This window comes from Myxocyprinus asiaticus, chromosome 28 (genome assembly GCF_019703515.2).
Source record: "Myxocyprinus asiaticus isolate MX2 ecotype Aquarium Trade chromosome 28, UBuf_Myxa_2, whole genome shotgun sequence".
NCBI classification, from domain to species: Eukaryota; Metazoa; Chordata; class Actinopteri; order Cypriniformes; family Catostomidae; genus Myxocyprinus; species Myxocyprinus asiaticus.
The window spans coordinates 10867537-10882072 of NC_059371.1; positions in this window are offsets into that span (position 1 = coordinate 10867537).

A 14536-nucleotide genomic window follows, 5' to 3' on the forward strand; every position below is an offset into this window, starting at 1 on the left:
ACAGAATGTTCTTGTTCCCAGACTGTGCAAATTGACAAGAGAGAAACGTGATCGATTCAAGGAATGCAAGAAACACTTACATCAATAGCCTAGTTTCCATCTACTTTTTTGGTTTGTTATCGACAAAGTGAAAATGCGTAAAAAATGTTTGCGAAATTTGCCGTCTTCTGCCTGTTTCCATTCAAATGGCCTTTTAAAATAAAAATGGTGTGCGTGATGACGTCATGCCTAAAAAAACACTTTGTCGCATATGTTTTGGTTTAGCGCAAAGAAATCTGCCCTGAAGCCGTTTCCATTCAGAAATGTGTGTTTATCGCTAATTCGCCTGGCAGATGTCCCTAATTTTTTCCTCCGAAGTTTTGGTAAAATGGGGAGAGTACTGAGATAATTCATTGAAATTAGCCAGCTTACTGTCATTTTAATTTCACAAATAAACGCAATCAGATGATGAGAAACTGCAATCAAAAGGGAGCAGTTGCCCTTCTGATAGGACTGTAATATTGGTCCTGATGTTGCACCTATCGCAGGTTGCCACCGGTTCCGACCCGAAAACGAATCGTCATGGCCCTGTTCAAGCTGGCAATCTGCACCATGTAGTGGGACATTTTCGGTCTTAGTATAAGGACCATCCATCGATGTGTATATGCTGTGTGCACAGCTATTAAAGAAAAATTGATGCGGTGTAATATCAGGGTTTACATATGATACATTCCTGATATTCAACAGGCTATTTTTTTTTTTTTTTTTTCACCCAATTTGGAATGCCCAATTCCCAGTGCGCTTTTAAGTGTGCTCGTGGTCGCGTAGTGATTCGCCTCAATCCGGGTGGCGGAGGATGAATCCCAGTTGCCTCAGCGTCTGAGACCATCAACCGCTGGTTCCGCCTAGCGGCTGGAGTTTGTTTTCAACATCTTATCACGTGGCTTGTTGAATGCGTTGCCACGGAGACATAGCGCGTGTGGAGGCTTCACGCCATCCACCGCGGCATCCGCGCTCAACTCACCACGTGCCCCCACCGAGAATGAACCACATTATAGCGACCACGAGGAGGTTACCCCATGTGACTTTACCCTAACTAGCAACCGGGCCTATTTGGTTGGTTAGAAGTCCTGGCTGGAGTCACTCAGCACACCCTGGGATTCGAACTAGCGAACTCCAGGGGTGGTAGCCAGCATCTTTTATCACTGAGCTACCCAGGCCCCTAATAGGCTATTTTGAACAATCATCTAATCTAAAGCATTGCCATCACAACTGCATTATGTCCTGCATATTTGTCCAGCAACTTTTAATGACCAACTGAACTTGATTGTCATCTAAAATAAATTTTAGCATCATAATGCAATTTACATTTTCTGAAGAAGCTCAGCAAATGCAATCCGAGGTAAAGAGGGTTAGATTTAAAAAATGTAAACGTTTTAAAAGGTTCAAAAGCTGGTTTTCTGAAAGTGAACTCATTGGACAAATAGTTCTGATAGTTTATAAACTTGAAGTGTAGAAAATGTCATTTAGCTGACTTCATCTACAGAACAGGGTACGGCTAATTTAAGTTTGTGTAAAGAAAAGGCATATATAGGTCTAAAAACAATTTTTTTTTTTTTGTTTGGTAATTAATTTTTTTAATTTAATGCGTTTTTCGTTTGGTAATTTATTTAATTTAATATAGGGAATTTTGCCAGCATTTTTTCAAAAGCTAAACAATAATTTTATAGAATTGTGCTATATGTTCTATAAAGCACACTGAAGCTTTTCTCCTAGTATTGTGTATTTATTTTTAATTTAAAACATCTTTGTGCACAGAAATTATATGTTTTTTTTTAATTCTATAAAAGTCGCTTTGGATAAAAGCGTCTGCCAAATGCATAAATGTAAATGTAAATTCCATGACTGCTGTCTATTATTTTGAATGGTGTGAAAAACAACTTTAATAAATAAACGGATGTCTACCGCGATTACATTAATCACAAACAGTGGCCATTAATTTGTTCTCCGTCCACTTGTCCATGTGCATGATACGAGATATTTGTGTTGGTACTCCTGGAAGTGTCATGTTTGCAGTGATCGGATCTTTATGCCGTTAAGATCAATCCATAATCACGTACAATAAATTGGCTTTCAAAGATCCTATACCTTGTCGTCATGATTAACACAGGCTAACGACTGGGGCAAATTCTGTCATGTGACACTACATTTTTGTGTTAATGACAATTTCCTCGACAAAAATTGTTTCCAAATCAGTTTTTCGTGACATTTGATGTATCGACATCGAGTTTATGCGCTAGAGTCAACCGGAAAAATTTTATGTCGACACTTGTGAAATTTTAGTGATAATTTGCTTTTCCATCAGCTTAATTTTGATGTGCTAAAACTTTTTTTGCAAAAAATCCATGGATGGAAACATAGTTAATGGAAGGTCGCTTTTGCTCTGATGTTCCAGCCCAAATTGAGAATAGATGCTAAGGATGCCCGTAAAACATTTACATGCCCACAGCGAGCATTGTCCTTCATAAAGTCAATGGAGTGAGTAAATTATTTGGTGATACTCAGGTTGCAGCCGAGTGGGCCTGACTCGCTTAACATTCACTTCACCGTCCAAGGAAGCTGAGCACCTTTTTTGTTTCTTTTTGTGCTGGTTCCACCTAGCGGCTGGAGTTTGTTTTATGTAATAGCACCAGTGTTGTGGATGAATCTGCAAGTTCTTTGTGCTTATGCCTCCTTTTGGTTGGAGTTTGTTTTGTGGAGTATTTCTTGCAGGACATTGGAGTGACTGGGTCATCTGATGCACTCATGTAACAGTTGAATGGGCCGGATCACTGAACATTTAAAAAAAAAAAAAAAATTTATTTATATATATATATATATATATATATATATATATATTTTTTTTTTTTTTTTGATTGTTGCACTAATGTTGGAATGTGGTCTTCATAATTTTATTTTTGACACACAATCTATTTTTTCGAATATGTCAAAATGTCAAATGTTAGTATGAGTGGATTGTCTCTCTCCACGAGAATGTGAATGGGTTGGGGCACCCCATAAAAAGAAGGAAGGTTATTTCTCTTCTTAAACGTAAGAAATATGACATTGTGTTTCTTCGGGAAACGCATCTTTCCCCGCAGGAAGCTGAAAAATTTGGGAAGATATGGGGTGGACATGTTTTCTTTAGTGCTGGCTCAAGTAAGAGTAGGGGAGTCATTACACTGATAAGTAAACATCTACAATTCAAATGTCTCAAACAGATTAAAGATAAATTAGGAAGAGTCATTATTGTTTTAGCAGAAATTCAGGGGCAAAGTCTGAATTTGGCTAATATTTATGCACCTAACGCTGATGATCAGGGCTTTTTATAGATCTTGAAGGGAAGTTGCAAGTCGCAGGCACCCCTCATGATATAATATTGGGAGGAGACTATAATCTTTTGATGGACTCAGTCCTTGATCATAGTGAAGCAAAAGTGTGTAAGCCCCCTAGCGCAACCCTGATGCTTCACAGGATGTGTAAAAATCTTGGTCTTACAGATATTTGGAGACTTTTTAACCCATCCGTTAGGGACTATACATTTTTTTTCATCAGTCCATAAAATTTATACTAGAATAGATTTGTTTTTTATATCAAAGTCCCTCATTTCATCTGTTGTTGATTGCTCAATTGGAAACATCTTAGTCTCAGATCACACCCTGGTGAGTTTAGAGGTGTTGCCACATATGGAGAAAAGGAAATCATATAGTTGGTGCTTTAATGTATCCCTTTTGCAAAATCCTGAATTCCTAAATAGACAGTCTTTTTCTACCATTCCCTCAGTAAAATCTGCTGATGGTGACATTTTTACCTCTGCCATTGATATTAATAATGCTTTTAAAGAATTCTATCTTGATCTCTATAGCTCCACGTCTTCATCTACTGATGAAGATATTAGAAACTTTGTGGAACCATTAGAACTTCCTAAACTGACGGCTGAGCAAAAAAATTCTCTTGATTCTGAGATAACCTTGGAGGAGCTTGGTGAAGTAATTAAGGCCTTGCCTACAGGCAAGGCTCCGGGGCCAGACGGCTTGCCACTGAATGTTTTAGATCTTATGCTACAGAACTGGCTCCACATTTGTTAGAAGTTTATATGGTTGAATGGGATTATCTTTTTAAGATTTTGGAAATATACAGGTTCGGGAACACTTTTATTGGATGGATTGAGTTACTTTATAGACACCCAGTAGCGGCGGTACAAACAAATTTATTAATTTCAGATTATTTTACTCTGGATAGGGGCACCCGGCAGGGTTGCCCTCTTTCCCAATTATTGTTCTGTCTTGACCTGGAACCATTAGCAGCTGCGATAAGAAAGGAAGATGATTTTCCAGGGGTGATAGCGGGAGGTATGGTATGATATTTTATTATTCATCTCCGACCCCACTAGATCTATGCCTTGCCTCCACAGAATTATTAATTCCTTTTCTAAGTTTTCAGGATACAAAGTTAATTGGTCTAAATCCGAAGCTTTGTCTCTGACAGCATACTGCCCAGTAACGGCTTTTCAGCTGGGCGCCTTCCAGTGGCCCAAACAGGGCATTAAGTATTTGGGCATTTTATTCCCAGCAAATTTGTGTGATTTAGTTAGAGTTAATTTTGACCCCTTATTAAAAAGTTTTTCGAGCGATGTGGGCAGGATGGCTTCATTACATGTATCTATGATTGGGAAGGTCAATGTTATTAAAATTAATTGTATTCCAAAATTCAATTATCTGCTACAGTCTCTCCCAGTAGATGTCCCCCTCTCTTATTTCAAGCAATTTGATCGCATAGCAAAGTCCTTCATTTGGAATGGTAAGCGTCCCAGATTACACTTCAATAAGTTACACAGGCCGATTGACAAAGGTGGGCAAAGCCTACCCAAGATTTTGTTTTATTATTATGCATTCGGTCTCAGACATTTGGCTCATTGGTCGCTTCCATCTGAGAGAGTCCCTCTCTGGTTTTGTATTGGAAAGGAAGTTCTTGCCCCTATTTTGCCATTGCAAAGCCTTTCTATTAAACTAACCGGAGAAGTTACACCCTGTTATCTTGCATTTGCATCTGGACAAAAGTGTCCAGAGTGTTTAATTCGGACATTTATTTAACTGTTGCCTTGAGCATATGGCTGAACACAAAATTATGTATTAATAAGTCCCCTTTCTGCTGGACAAAGTGTATTGAGAGGGAGGTTAATACACTCTGTGACCTATATGAGAGTGGAGTGTTAAGATCCTTTGAAAATATGATTCAACATTTTAGGTATTACAGCTGCGCCATCTGCTCTGTACTATTTTTGGGAGTAGTATACACCCCCCTAAAGTGGCAGATACTCTGGAAGTGGTGATTACCACTGGAAAAGGACATGAGGCATCAGTGTATTACTCCCTGTTAATTCAGAGTCTGGGGGACGGAGCTTCAACTTCTCTTAAGAGATTATGGGAGAAAGATTTAAACTTGGTATTGGAGGAGGGAGTGTGGGCTAGGATTCTAAAAAACATCAAGTCTACATCAAGAGATGCAAGGGTGCGTCTGATGCAATTTAAGATTTTACATAGAGTCTATTGGACCCCCTCTAGATTACATAGGCTTGGTCTTAGACACACCCACCTGCTGGCGATGCCAATCAGAAGATGGGGACATAACCCATGTTTTTTGGGGAAGTGTTAAGATCCAAGAATTTTGGTTGAGGGTTCAGAGCTTTATGTGTGACGTATTGGACACTCAATTTTCATTTTGCCCCAGACTCTGTATCATTAATATTGGGGATAGTCATTTAAAAAGTTGGGTCCTAGTCGGAGTTATGATAGGCAGACAAATTATTAAAGTGTAATTTACCATATTTTGAACACCTGTCTCTGCAAACAGGTTTTATTTATGATGTAATGTAGAAAATTGGACTCATTGATGGATATTATTTAAAGAGGCCCTATTATGCTTTTTGGAATTTTACCTTTCCTTTAGTGTGTATTATAGCTGTTTGTGCATGTAAAAGGACTGCAAAGTTACAAACCACAAAGTCCACGCCAAAAGGAGTTACTCTCTCCCACTGAAAACACTGCTCCTGAACTGCCTGAAACACTTGGTTTGCAGTCCAGCCATTACTTCAGTGACATAGCTACGTCACTATGTAACACATTTGCATAATGCCCTCGTGGTCGCGTAGTGATTCACCTCAATCTAGGTGGCGGAGGATGAATCCCAGTTGCCTCCGCGTCTGAGACCATCAACCCGCGCATCTTATCACATTGTTAATCGCGTTGCCATGGAGACATAGTCTCAGGAATGCGCTGCTCAGGAAGCCTCGGGAACTGAAACTGTTTATGGTAAGGGGCGTTACATTTCTGACACACGCTCTAATCGGTTGACCAATCACAACAGACTGGGCCAGCTGACGAATCAGAGCAGACTGGGCTTTTCAGAAAGGTGGGCTTTAAAGAGACAGGAGCTAAATCAGAGAGTTTCAGACAGAAGGTGAAAAGAGGTGCTGCAGCAATGTACAGCATGAGAAAAAGAATGTGTTTTTTGAACATTAAAGCATGTAAACCTATTCTAATAGACCCCCAAAATAAAATTATTAACCTGTAAATGAGCATAATATGGACTCTTTATTTAATTAAATGTGAATGTTTAGATCAACTTTGTACATCTCTCTGCATGCCGACATGTTTGCGCAATGTTACACACCTGCATCTCGATGAAATCAGAGTTGAAGATTTGCGCACGAGTTTCCAAGATGGAAGTCAGACCTCAAGGGGCATTCCATTGCATCTTTCCAAATAGGAAGTTGGAAATTCCGACTTTCCGCGTTGAATGGAGCACAGCATTAACCCATGATTAACTTGCTGGCTGGTTGCAGGGGGAGGGACATTCTCATTCTAGAGAGCATTTGACTGGACAAAAATGTGTATAGTGTAAAGTGTGCAAGATTGTTTTTCCATGAAGAGAAAGACTTTTTAAAGAGATTTTTTTAAATGTGTGTATCAGCAAATGTTTATACTAATAGCAACAAAACTCTCATTTTGATTTCATGGGGTCTTTAAATAACCAACATCTCAAGATTTTTGCTGAATTACTTAAATGCAATTTTATATGTATGTATGTATTTATTTATTTATTTTGCTAGTAATTTTTTAAAAGAAACAGAACCTGGACATTTGTCATCACGTCTTTAAAAATGCCAGCCTGGCACATGAAGAAATCTGTCAGGGCATGTGTATGTTGGTGAGCACATATATCATGGACTAAAGAGAACAGTGATGATGGAAGTGAAGCTAGCTGGACTCTCTCACCTTTACACACGGGATCTCATATCAATATTTTAAAATGGTCAGAGCTTTACCCTCTACACACATACACGCACACACACACACACACACACACATACACACAAAATAACACACACAGCCAGGGGAGAAATATGGCCAAAGCTCAGGATTAGGCTGAGAAAGAGAGAGAGAGGCAGAGAGGGAGCGGGATATGACAAAAGACTGGCTCAGGAAAGGAGGTCATGGAATCCAAAAAGCGCTCACCAATTTTTATGATTGTGCATCTGTGGGTGTAAATTGCGTGTGTGTGTGTGTGTGTGCATGCTTTACAAAACATGCCTGGTGTGGGATAAATGTTGTTTTCGTGTTCTAGGAGATATTCTTGCATCCTTCTACCACCCCAAAAATTCAGAACCATCTCTCTCTCTCTCTCTCTCTCTCTCTCTCTCTCTCTCCTCTGTTTGATGCTGCTGTCAGCACATTTTGTAAATATTCCGGAGGATCCAGAGAGGCAAAAAAAGCAGAGAACTAAACGAGGGCAGGCAAATGAGGAGAATGTGGAATAAATGGAGGAGCAGAGATATGAGAGACAGTGTTAGGCATTTGGAGGAGTCTTTAAACAGTTCTTTAGCTGGGAAAGTATTAGGAGGAGTGTGTTGTTTAACGGTTTCCCATGGGAAGGTTTCTCTAGCAACAATTCGTACATCTCTGTTGTTCCCACCTCTCACCATAGCAGCACTGATGAAAGCACAACATATAAATAAATGCATACACATGCACATGTTAGTTTTACTAAATTAGTGAGGACATCTCAAAGATGAATGTTTTTTTATAAGGAGTTGATGAAATTTACTGTACCCAAATCCTAGCAGACAACTCAACCTTAACAGAAACCTTTTGTTATCAGTAGATTTAAAATAAATAATGATTTGACAGATTTAGCCTTTCAAAAAGCGCAGACCATAACAAATGTCCTCACAAATCGGTTTTCAACATGTTTTACAACATTTGCAGTGACATTTTCAAAAGTTCAGCCCTTATAAGTATAGCCAAACAAAACAAAATATATGTAATATGTAAACACACAAACACACATATGCTCATTTAGCTATCTACGGTAAATTGGGAAATTTGTCAAATTTAAATCACTAGTACTGTAAGTACACACACACACACACACACACACACACACACACACACACACACACACACACACACACACTGTATCTGATTTGTCTTGTAGTTGTACATATCTTTGCACAGAGGAAATGGCAAGTTTGCAGTGCATAGCAGGGCCATGAGCATTTTCTTTGAATTTCTACAAAAACAAAAAACCAAAAAAAACCTTTTCTTTAACTCTTCAACTTGCCTGACCTGCACTCTCAGCACATTAAATGTGTCATATAAAGAAATACAACCACAAAAAACTAGGCCTAGACATAGAGGTTTGAGTATAAAGAACAACCTTATTTAGATGGAAATAAACTACAATGATTCTTTATGACAAGGGTTTTATTAGAGTAAATGTTCATGTTGCTTTATTTACAAGCATACAAGTTTCAGGGGCCAGTCCTGCAGTTAAACTCACACATCACTACTAAATAACACCCCTGCCTGCCTTTGCGTGCTTTACCAACATAGTCCCTTAAGGCAAACACAATCCAATTCCCATCATACAAATATTCATGCACACATGCTGCATCATTATAATCACATTTTGAAACAACATAGGGATGAGCTCTTCCCTCCCTGCCCAAACCTTGCCTCTCATCATCCTATAATGGCACGTGGATTAGGGCAGGATTAGGGCCTGCCACAATTTCCCTAATTGTGGCCAAGAATTGATAAGATGCCCTAACCCTATGTATAATCACACAACACAAAAAGTCTACATTATGCACATAAATATTTATGTAATGAATTACCAGATAAGCTTACGTAGTGATACTCTAATACATTTTATTTTTAAATAAAAAAAAATAAAAAAACCAACATTAAAAGCATGCTTATTTTTACTTAAAGGGATAGTTCACCTCAAAACTGTTTTTGTTTACTCACCTCTGTGTTGTTATAACCCCATATGACTTTCTTTCTTTTTCTTAACACAAAGGGAGAAATTGTAAAAAAAAAAAAATGTTGTGCTCAGTGATGTCATACAATGGCAGTTTATGGTGACCACCTCTTCAAGCTTCAAAAGGACGCAAACGTATAATTCAGAAGTCCAATAAATTATACCATGAGACTCATGATTGTAATGAAAGCATATGATAAGGTTTGGTGAGAAACCAACCGTTGCTCTCCTCTGCACATTCATGATGAGACTGCACAAGAGAAACAATTCACACAGCCCCCTCGCAACATGGGGTGTTCAAGAGAAAACACATTTTGTTCTCTAAAAACAGGGCCACTACAGTGATAGAAACAACAGAACACAACACAGCTGCACACAAACCAGAGAACTGAACTTACTAAATATGTCTGATGAGTTTGTAGTTGGAGAATAGATGCATTTCTATGCCCAGCCTAATTTGTTTATTGAAGCTGCATCTCACTAGCCGGTTAAAAACGACTTGATTTTGGCCAAGAATGTTACACCAGCTAAATTGCAGCTCTTGTGCTGTCTCATGAACGCACATAGGAGAGCAACAGTCAGTCAACAATTTCACTAAATAATACATTCGATTTCGGTTTGTTTCTCACCAAACCTTATCGTATGCTTTCATTACAATCATGAGTCTCATGGAATAATTTATTAGACTTCTGAATTATACTTTTGCATCCTTTTGAAGCTTGAAAAGGTCACCATAAACTGCCATTGTATGACATCACTGAGCACAATATTTTTTCACAATTTCTCCCTTTATGTTAAGAAAAAGAAAGAAAGTCATATGGGATTATAACAACACAGGGGTGAGTTAACAATGGCTGAATTTTCTTTTTTGGGTGAACTAACCCTTAAAGCAAGAGACAGTTTAGCAGAGACAGGCTACTGGTATTAAAAGAAATGGGAGAAATTGGAACAGCTAACAGATGTAGAAAAGTCTCACCTCACAGGTAAAAAAGCCAATCGCCTTTTGATACAGACATCGCCTGGCCTACCAGCCTGTAAAATGGTGTTTTTTCAGTGTGATCTGAGCTAAAGAAGCTCAATGTTGTTAGATTTAACTGCTGATTTGAAATATGTTCTTTATTGTAATCTTGACCAACCGTTTTGGAGATTTCTGTCTTTCCCCACTTGTATCCATGGAAATAGCTGCACGGGAGCATTCCAAAGATGGCTGCCAAGCGGACGGACTTGCCTTGAAAGGGACTTTGACTGATACCATTAATCTATTCTCTTGTGTGGTTCCTGTAGCAAGAGCTATTTACATATCTAGCATGCATTAGTGACTTAGCAGAGCTGTTGCCCATGAAGAGTGAGTAGAATCAGAATGTGATTCTATTTCAGTTAGGATGCTGACATCAGGGCCGTTAACACAGAACGTGTTTTTGTGTAAATGTCTTGACCGTTGCTCCATGTCTTGCTTTTTTTTCAGCATCTTTCATATGAGCATCACTTTTTTAGACACCTTGTCAAGTCAAAATAACTTTAAAAAGTGCATCTCAAAACACCTGCATTCTGTTCCATTCATTGCGCTGTGTCAAGTTTGTTTTTAACACAAGCATGTGTTCTTTAGAAGGAACCCACCTATCAGAGCTATTGGAGTGTATTGACAGTAAATTAAATGGTGAATGGTCAACATGATCACACTGGAACCTGATATTTTGTTACCAAATGTTCCAGTACCCTGGGGACATGCACAGACGTTTTGAGGGGCAGTCACTTTAAAATTGTCCATGGTGGGGGGCTATGATCTCGTCGGACCAGGCGTCCTCAATTTCTTATTCGCAATAATTATTTTAAAAATAATTTATAAATTATCACTATAAATACATCCTGTGTTGCGTTTTTATGCTCAACTAAACAAATTAATATCACTTTTATCAATGGAGTAGTTAGGCCCGTTATTGTATCAAAATATTAGGCTTAATGATTAGTAATTGATTAGAAATTCAATTAAATGATCTTGTCTTCATAATTATTTTAGACACCCGGTAGCGGCGGTACAAACAAATGGATTAATTTCAGATTATTTTACTCTGGATAGGGGCACCCTGCAGGGTTGCCCTCTTTCCCCATTATTGTTCTGTCTTGCCCTGGAACCATTAGCAGCTGCGATAAGAAAGGAGCATGATTTTCCAGGGGTGGTGGCGGGAGTTGTGGCGCATAAGCTTTTGCTTTACGCAGATGATATTTTATGATTCGTCTCCGACCCTACTAGATTTATGCTTTGCCTCCACAGAATTATTAATTCCTTTTCTAAGTTCTCAGGATACAGTGTTAATTGGTCTAAATCCGAAGCTTTGGCTCTGACAGCGCACTGCCCAGTTAACGGCTTTTCAGCCACGTGCCTTTCAGTGGCCCAAAAAGGGCATTAAGTATTTGGGTATTTTATTCCCAGCAAATTTGTGTGATTTAGTTTTTGACCTTTAGTAAAAAGGTTTTTGAGCAATGTGGGCAGGTGGGCTTCATTACATTTATCTATGATTGGGAAGGTTAATGTTATTAAAATGAATTGTATTCCAAAATTCAACTACCTACTACAATCTCTCCCTATAGATGTCCCCCTCTTTTATTTCAAGCAATTTGATAGCATAGGGAAGTCCTTCATCTGAAATGGTAAACATCCCAGATTACATTTCAGTAAGTTGCATAGGCCGATTGACAAAGGTGGGCTAGGCCTACCCAAGATTTTGTTTTATTATTATGCATTCGGTCTCAGACATTTGGCTCATTGGTCGCTTCTACCTGAGAGAGCCCCTCCCTGGTTTTGTATTGAACAGGAAGTTCTTGCCCCTATTTCGCCATTGCAAAGCCTTTCTATCAAACTAACTGGAGACGGAGGAGTTGCTAACAGCTGCCTGGACGCGGAGGAATGGCCACCATCCGAGAGTGGAGGAGGGGTTCACTGCCGGCCGCCTGGTGTGGTGGGGCCGCTGCCAGGGGCGAAGGAGTTCTCTACCGGCCGCCAAAACGCGGCGGGGCCGGAAGAACGGCCGCCGTCCACGAGGGGAGGAGAGGCTCACTGCCGACCACCTGGAGCGGTAAAGCCACTGCCAGGGGCGGAGGAGTTCCCTACCGGCTGCTGAAATACGGAGGGGCATTCCGTCCACCAGGGTTTGGAGGACTGGCTCCGGTCCGCCCGGGGAGGAGCGGCTGTTGTCCGCCAGAGGGTGGAGGAGTGATCGAGGACCAGGCGACGCCGTGTCTGGGAACCGGTGAGTAAGTTTTTCCTCTCTCTCCTCTCTCTCTCTCACTGTCGCTCGGCGTTGGCCTTTCCCTCTCTTCTTTTTGTCGTTTCGTTTTTCCCTCCCCTTGTCTCCCTCCCAGGCCTATACGGTTCCTGCCTCCTCCTTTCCATTGAACCCTGATACATTAACATAGCCAACGTCAACAATTTGCTGATTTTGTTAGTGACCTAGAAATAGTGCAGAATATTAAAAATGTATTATTCATTTTACATCATAATGATTCTTTGTTTGATTTTATTTTTTTTTTATCCTAAAACTTTGTTTATTTTCAGATTTTCAGTGTGGTCTCAGGCTTTGGACCCTATACACTATCTTTAGCTACTCACAGCTTTTAACTGGACTTTATTTGAAGTTTACAGTCGCTGTAGGCTATGTCACTAAACCTTTATTGAGGTCTTTTCAAAACAGCTTAAAGACAGTCTACTGTAAATGCTACAAGTACAGTGTAGAAACCCCCAAATGGGATTTTTACGATGCAGACGGAATTTGTCTCCACATGTCCTAATGTATCAAATGTCTGCTTCAAGCAGATTAGAATGATTATAGTGCTTAACTTTAAATAAAGCGTCTTAACTAAACTAGTCTGCCCTGCTGCATCTGTGGGTTACACAACGCTTTAGCATACTTTTCTGTAATACTACTGCAGACTATGAGAAAAAGCAATGGAAATTCTCTCTCTTACTCATCATTTGAAGCATGTTGAGTGTGAGGCTGACAAATCCCTTCCCTATGCTATCTGAGCTCATGATGAATTTAGTGTCATTAACGCACAAGCATGTGAGGGGTGGCAATCAGTTTGATCCTTGACTAATCTCTTATTGTGCGTCCCAGTGCAGTCCTGTATAGAAATCTGACCCCTTGACATCAATAAAGAGTTTACACTCAGTGTATCAGCCACAGAGAGTGCAGTTTCACTTTACAAGACACCAATATGTGCAGAGACACAGGAAATAATAATAATAATAAAAAAAAAGAAATAGTAATAAAAAACGGTTTATTGCCAGCATTGTCTGTAAAACTGATATTGGTGGTTTAAACTCCATTTAAACTGATCTGAGTTGTTTAAATGCCATCCATAAATCAGTACATGCTGTGTGAAGTGTTTTTGTTCTTCATAGAACAAAAATATGTTGAGCTGTGGTGGTCCTGTGGTTGCACAGGTTTAAGTCTAGCCTGCAACATGGCCCGATCCAACTCCCCCCTCTCTCTCCCAATAATTTACTGTCCACTCTTCACTACATATTTATCTAATAAAGTGCAAAATAAGGCCAAAAATAAAGTTTAAATATAGCCACAAGCAAAATTACTCAGTCCAAGCAGTTTGGAAATTTGGAGAAAATTACCAAAATTGCTACATTTGAAAGAACAGATCTGTCACGGGCAATGTAATTTCATACTCTCTAGTTAAGTTGCAGACTTACAAGGATTAGCGAAACAAAACATATATACTGTATATATTTATATTTCATTTTCGTCCAGCATTTTGAGTTAAAAAAAATAAATAAAAAAATTCATTTAGAACATATAAGCAAATGAATTTTTTGGCCATGGCCCAAATTCACTTATCAACCTAAATCTTCTAAACAATCTGATGAATCAACAATGCGTGCAATTTTGTGCAAATTAGACCAACAATATATTTCTTCGATCAAATGATTCCAAAAGGAAATTCAAAAATGTAAAACAAAAAACAAATATGGAAAAATTACACAAATACATAATTGTCAACATAATTTCCACAAGCCCCCTATTGAAGATTAGCACACAGTGTTGCTGTAATACAACACAATGCACCCTGTCATCGTTTTCCCTGTTGATAAGCGATATTTTCACCCATCTAAAGGCAGGTTTCTATTTCTGCTCAAACACAGCACATTCAATAATTCATCACTCCTCCTCTGTACTCACAACTG